The sequence below is a fragment of the Sturnira hondurensis genome, unplaced genomic scaffold (genome assembly GCF_014824575.4).
Source record: "Sturnira hondurensis isolate 20B ecotype Veracruz unplaced genomic scaffold, ASM1482457v3 Scaffold0003874, whole genome shotgun sequence".
In the NCBI taxonomy this organism is placed as follows: Eukaryota; Metazoa; Chordata; class Mammalia; order Chiroptera; family Phyllostomidae; genus Sturnira; species Sturnira hondurensis.
This window is the reverse complement of record NW_028076505.1, coordinates 3,115,232-3,121,869: the sequence shown is the minus strand read 5'-3', so window position 1 is coordinate 3,121,869 and position 6,638 is coordinate 3,115,232.

Here is a 6,638-nt window from a genome sequence, read left to right as displayed (position 1 = left end):
TGTGCTGATATGCCAGCTGTCACAATACAATCTTAATAAAATTGTTCCAGATGAAGTTAAAGCCATCACCTAAATGCTACTGAGAGCCATCATACGGAAGGAACTAAGTGAACTTTTTGGCCAGCCCGACGTACACCTTGGTGCCGAAGCCAGTGCCTTACTTGCTGAAGAGACCAAGGCACTGCCACCAAAATTGGGGACGAGGCTTGAAGTCCCCAGTGCAGCCACAAGAGGAACCCCCCAGAGCGGGCCCCTGGCCCAGGAGGTAAACCGATTCTCAGCAGGCATACCTTGTTTTATTTCTCAGGTGTTGTGTTTAAAATTTAAAAATTTTTCAGTTGCTGTTGACCAGTTAGTTTGTTTTTTACCGATGGAAGGTGAGAGCCTTCACAACACAAAGTTCACGGCCCCTTTACTGCTTTACTTGCTTTACTGTGGTGTCTGGAGCTGGACCCATAATGTCTCCGAGGTCTGCCCGCAAAAGAAACTGGGGGTCCTCGGAGAAAAGGGTGATTCCAGGGCTGCGGCAGGGAAAACCCACGCTGAGCCCGGAACATTTTGTGGAGCAAGAAAATAAGGATGAGCTTAAAACACACGGGCACTTGTTGAAAGAACGCAGGGGCCAACCTGAAGGGGCTCCTGTGGCCGAAGCTGGAACGATTTGAGCAAGAAAGTAACTGGGGATAGAATTGGATGATAACCTCCAGCATAACATAAATACCCATGAATCCACCCTGGTATGAATAAATCATTAAACAAGTCAACAAAGAGCTACAGAAGGGGCAGCTCTTCCATACAGAAGAATCCCAATTAGTAAATGTACGAAGAAGGACTAAAATACAAAACCAACACCAGGCAAACGCCACGGTAATGATTGTTGCCAGCATGACTCTGGGGAGCAACTTGAGACCTGCAGTTTCAAAGCAGCTTCTCCAAGGTATTTATTAATTACAAAGGGAAAACTATGCCTGTATAAGGGAAAAACCTGGCAGGTGCCACCCTAGCCTGGTGATCAAGGTCCCCGTGGTCTAGCATGCGGACACCCCGCCCCTGCTGTGCGGCACTGAGGACCCGATGTCACTGCTGCGGAGCTTCTGCCAACGTGCGCAACCTGTGTGTCAGACAGACCCAAGCAGAGGGCCAGTCTGGGTTCTCACCCTTCACAGGCGTCATGGCTGCTCCGAAAGGGCAGACTGAGGGGTGGCCTCGGTGGGGAGCAGACTGGGGACCCTGCAGCTCAGTGCAGTGTGGGGTGGACCCTGGAGCAGGAGGAGGATGTTGGTGGGAACGGTTTTTCACACCTGGGCGACCCCTGGGCTGTTTGTGTGTGTGTGGGAATGAGCTGGCGGGGAAGGAGCAATGGGTGAGTTAGGAGGGAAGTCCATGGGAAGGTGGGGCGGGGTGGGCCTTTCCTGCCTTTGCATGGTGGGTTGCGTTTTGGGTGGGGACGGACGTACACACAGGAGAATGGAGGGGCCCACGGTGCTCCGGGTGAGCACCAGTGGAGCATCGCATGCCGTCCCTCTGACGAGGTGCAGAGTCTCCGTCCCGGGCACTCTCCCTGGGCTCCCAACCATCGGTGCCCCCCCAGGACTGCACTTGGACTGGGGCAAGTGGGACCCCCACCTCGGGTAGGTCAACGGGTTTGGCAAATGAAACGGCCTTGGCGACCCTCCTCAGGGCCTGCACTTTGAAGTGCTTCCCTCGTTTTCTCATCCCCCCTGGGGCTTGAGGACAGCTGACCCCATTGGTCCCTTTTGGGGTACTCTCTGGTCCTCTGTGCCCCCACTTCCCAGGATGGGCGGGTCCATCCCTCACTCATGGTCTTCAGCCCCGTGCACATGTACATACATGTGTCTAGCTTCTGCTCACCCTTCCGTGTTGTAACAGCTGAGCCAGGGTGGGGGCACGCAGGTAACCTGAAAGGGGTGGGCAGGGGGTGATTCATTTTATTGATTTAGACAGGGCAGCAGTCCGAGATGGGGGAGAGAACCCCTTAAAGGGCTGGTGGTCTGCTCTGCCTCTGTTTCAGAGCTTATTGTGGCCCCATGGTTTGGATCCAGACCTGCCACCTCGGCCCTCGGTACTGCCCACATTGGTGTGTGACCTCTGACTGTCCCCCTCTCATGGCAGAGCCAGGTGGCATCTGTGAGTGTCCCTCCGGGACCCTTGGGACAGTGGGCAGCAGGTTTGCCCTTGCCGCCTCAGCAGGTGCTGGTCAGGAAGCCTGTGCTGGGACCCAGCCTGCTCACCAGCCCTTTCTGTTTTATCTGTTAACCTGAGAATGTAAGTTCACCAGCCGGTTGGGGAGACTGTCAGCCGCGTGCACCTGTCACAAAGGTACAGCACGGGCCAAGCAGACATCTCAACCTGATTTCTCCTTGTCTCAACTGCCATGATGCCACCTCCAAATCCGGCTGAGCAGCACCAGGAACCCCCCCTCCGCTCACTCAGTCTCCTGTGCCCACTCCCTCCACTCCCTGGGGACCACAGCCCTGGTCTCTAACACTGCATAGTGGTTTTGCCTGTTTTTGAACTTGATGTGCATGGAATCGAGTTCAAAGTCTCTTTTGTGTCTGGCTCTTTCGTTTTGCATCACGGTGTGGAGAGCCACCCACGTTGCTGCATTGTTTCCAGCTTGGGCCACTGTGTCTGTGCTGTTGTGATCGTTTGTGTGTGTGTCATGTGTGACGAATGCCTGTGTGTGTCTTCACGAGTGTGAGAGGTCAGTCACAGGATGCATGACTGAATGAATGAGTGAATGAATGATCAGGGATTAGAATTTCCAGTAACACTTTTTTTGAACTCCAGTTCATAAGTTTCACTTGATATTGGCCAGGCTTGGCTGGTTCCTCTGACCGGCATGGGCCACACCTGTCCCTGGGTTCTGTGGTTCTCGTCAGGGGACCACGGTGGGCCTGAGCAGTCAGTTGTGAGAGGTGACTCTTGATTCTGAAAATAGTCCTGAGATCTTCAGATTTGGGGGAGAGTGATTTTGAGGACTGTGAGGGCTGTTTCCATGGATACAAGAAGAAAAATATTATTTCCTGAGTACTGCTGACCGCCAGAGGAGGCGTTTCCATGGTCCATTCTGCTGAATTTTCTCAGCAGTTGCCATTATCCCACTTTGCAGATTGGGAGCCTGAGATGCAGTGGCAGGTTGAACCCGTTTGTCTGCGTCCCAAGTCCACTCCCCCGCCCCCAGGGCTGGACCGTTGTCTTTGTGAGATAAGGCGCTGTTGTCTGCATGTCCCTGAGCCTGCTCAGCCCCCCCATGTAACAGGTACTTGGAGTTCTGTGGGGGGCTCCTGTGGGGACCGTGAAGCAGGAGCACCCCGTAGCTGCCCACCACGGCCTGGCCCAGCTGAAGGCTCTCAGACTGAAGGAGTAATGGGTTGGGGGAGGGGAAGGAGTGGAGGACTTACTCATTTCCTCCTGTGTTTTGGCTGTACATATTTTGAAAACATTTACTTAGTGGCTCACAGATTCAAGGTTACCAAGGACATACATTGTCCCTAGTAACGTTCTTTCCCTCAGAGGCTCTGTTAGTTGGTATCAAAATCACAACATCAGCTTTCTTTTGGTTAACAGTTTCTTGGTATAATTTCTCCGAGCCTTTCCTTAATTCTTGCTTCCTTATATTTAGATGTGTCTCCTGTAAATGGTAGATGGCTGGGTTTTTCCTTCTGTTCTGAGATCTGCCGTATAAGTGACAAGCCTACTCCATTTACTTGAGATGCAATCAGGGGTCCCCTGCACCAGCTGATCTGTCTTCTTGGGTGCCCTCTACTTACCGCTTCCTCTCACAGTGTCTCCTCTTGCCCCCCTTCCTCGGAATCAGCTGAGTTTCTGACCCCCCCCTTCCCCGCCCCACTGTGCTGCAACCTGTCTACTCTGCGTCGTCTCTTTCAGTGCCACAGCCCGATAAAACCGAAGGCGTGTGTCACAGAAGGAGACCGCGGGGGCTCCTGCCGAGGAGTGATTGCTCTGTCACTCCGAGCCTGGGTCTGCACTTAGCTGTGGAGAGAGGACAGCCCCCCCGCAGGGCTGTGATGACCAGATGACCAGAGTGGCCGGGCCCAGCAGAAAGCCGGGCCCTCCAGGCACGCCTGTGCCACGTGGCTAGGACTCTGGAAGGTTTTCCTTCTGTCCCCTGTCCGCACCCCCCGCCCCGCCCCACCACAGTCAGTGTGTGATCTCCGAGCTGAGGCAGGTGGGAGGGCCGGTCTGCGGAGCCTGTGGCAGTGTGTGGACGTGGATGGACTCACTTGGTGTTGACGCTCTGGCATGACCTCCCTCAGGGAGAGGACAAATGGCCAGGTGGCAAGATGCTGATAAAACAAAGACGGGAACTGATTGTTAAAGAAGATGACATTATTTAGTGAGATGACTGCGCAGCAGTGTGTAGTAAAATGAATGTTTCTCTTCGGTAATGAAGTCCTGATGTTAGCGGGGCACACTGCTGCTCAGCCAGAGGACGGGGCTTTCCAAACAGTAGAGGGAATGTTGTGTCCTGTCCTCCTTCCTGGAATACAGTCATGATGGCTGGCCTCCCATCCATCATACTGGCCCATGAGGTGCTGTTCCAAGGATGGCGGAGTGGGAAGAGGCTTATTTAACAAACACGCATAAAACTTGGGTGTCAGGTCTTGCTCTAAACATTTTACAAATGTCAACTCACGTCATCCTCACAGCCAGCTCTGCTCTTCTCAGGGTCACTTTCCCTCAGCCCCGAAATGGGTTACCGAGCCACAGGTGAGAGGAACGTGGCAGGCAGGGGCAGTGCACCGCTGGCCCTCCTCTCACCGTGCTGTCCCTCCACTGACTGCCTCTGTCTTCATCTCCTCTGCTCCTGCCACCTTCAGGTGTGAAATTTAAGTTCATCTTAAATTTTTTCTCTTGCTTGATTTCTGCCATATTCCCCTCTTTGTGGCTTTCCTAGTTTAACCATTTACTTTTGGAAGACAAAAATGAAATCGTAAAAGCACGCAGAGAGAAGTGCTAAATGACCCACGTGGCAGTCGTGGACTGCCAGCTGACGGGGCATGGCCATGAGAGCAGCTGGAAGGCGGTGGGAAAATCCAAGCGCCGGGGAAAGAATAACCGCCTACTGGGCTTGGTAAGCTTGGCTGAGTGGTCTCTCCCAAACTCAGATGAAACGAAGACATTTGCAAACAAGCAAAAGCGAAGGGAGTTTACTATGAAAGGAACCTTGCAGCCTGGAGAAGAAAACTGAGAGGCAGAAGGAGAGGTGGACAAAGGAATTGGAGAATATGGGTGAACATACACAGGTATTGACTATGGAAAACAGTAATAGCGATAAAAGAGGTTTACTTCGGCCATTAGAAAACCATGGTAGCCCTGGCTGGTGTGGCTCAGGGGATGGAGCACTGCTCTGTGAACTGAAAGGTTGCTGGTTCGATTCCCAGTCAGGGCACACGCCTAAGTTGCAGGCCAGGTCCCCAGTTGGGGGTGAGTGAGAGGCAACCACATTGATGTTTTTCTCCCTGTCTTTCTCCCTCCCTCCCCTTCCTACTATACGTACATAAATAAAATCTTTTAAAAAACTTTAAAACACAATGGTAGGCCCCAAAACACTGGGCAACAAAAACACACTTAAACAAAACAAAACTTAAATATCCAAAGCTATTTGCCTTTTGCAAGAGAGCAGAGTTAGTAACTTTATTTTGTTAATCTAAGTATACAGTTGAGAATATGGAATGCACCAGTAAGAAGGCTAGAAATAGTAGGAAGAAAAAATGAAATAGAAAATCTTAACCCAGAAAATGAGGAAAAACACCCAAAGGGGCCTTGGAAAAGCCTGCGACTGGTGCTGTGGGAGCCATCGTCACCCTCCCTGCAAACGGCCTCCTCCCTGTCCCCTTCTCACTTGAGTCAGCAGCTTCCCAATGAAGTCGCCTCAAGGGCCATGAAGAGACAAGACTTTGCCTGTCAGTGGCAGCCAGACTCGATCAGGGGACTAATTCCAATTCAGTTATCACTAGAGTGTTAACTTGTCAACTTCTTTTTCTTTTGCCATTAAAAAGCTCCCTACCCAATACTTTCCTGTTCTTTCTCGAACTGTTCTTGCTTCTGGCTGTGCCATGGAATCAGGACCAGGCAAACCTTCCCTCCTCCCTGGGGGCTGAAAACTTCCCTCCCAGAAGGGTTTGGAGGCGGTTGGGAGTCATTCCTGGCAAAGCCTTCCTTCCTCTTGTTTTGCATTTTAATAAGCCACTGCCTTAACGGAAAGAGATGAATTTCTGATGGAGGAATTTTCCATGGGACCCTTGGTGGCAGGAGGAGCCTGCCTGTGTTCAACGGCTCAGCGGGGGGTGGGGGGGTGGGGGGTGCCTCTTTGGGATGGGTGGTGCCTCTTCGGGGGAGGGGGGCAAATGTACAGATGGGGCTGCAGGGTAAGGGCTGTGAGGAGCACATCATTCAGAGCAAAGACAGAAAGCACCTCCCAACCCATCTCCAGCAGCCAAGAACACTGGAACCTCATGGAAGGAAGGGGCAAGTGCAGTGTGTGTGTGTGCTCGCATGTACACGTATGCCCATGTGTGTATGTGCAGAATCGTGTGCTTGTCTGGACCCTTTGTTGGGGAAAAATTTACATAATAATTGCTCTCATTTCC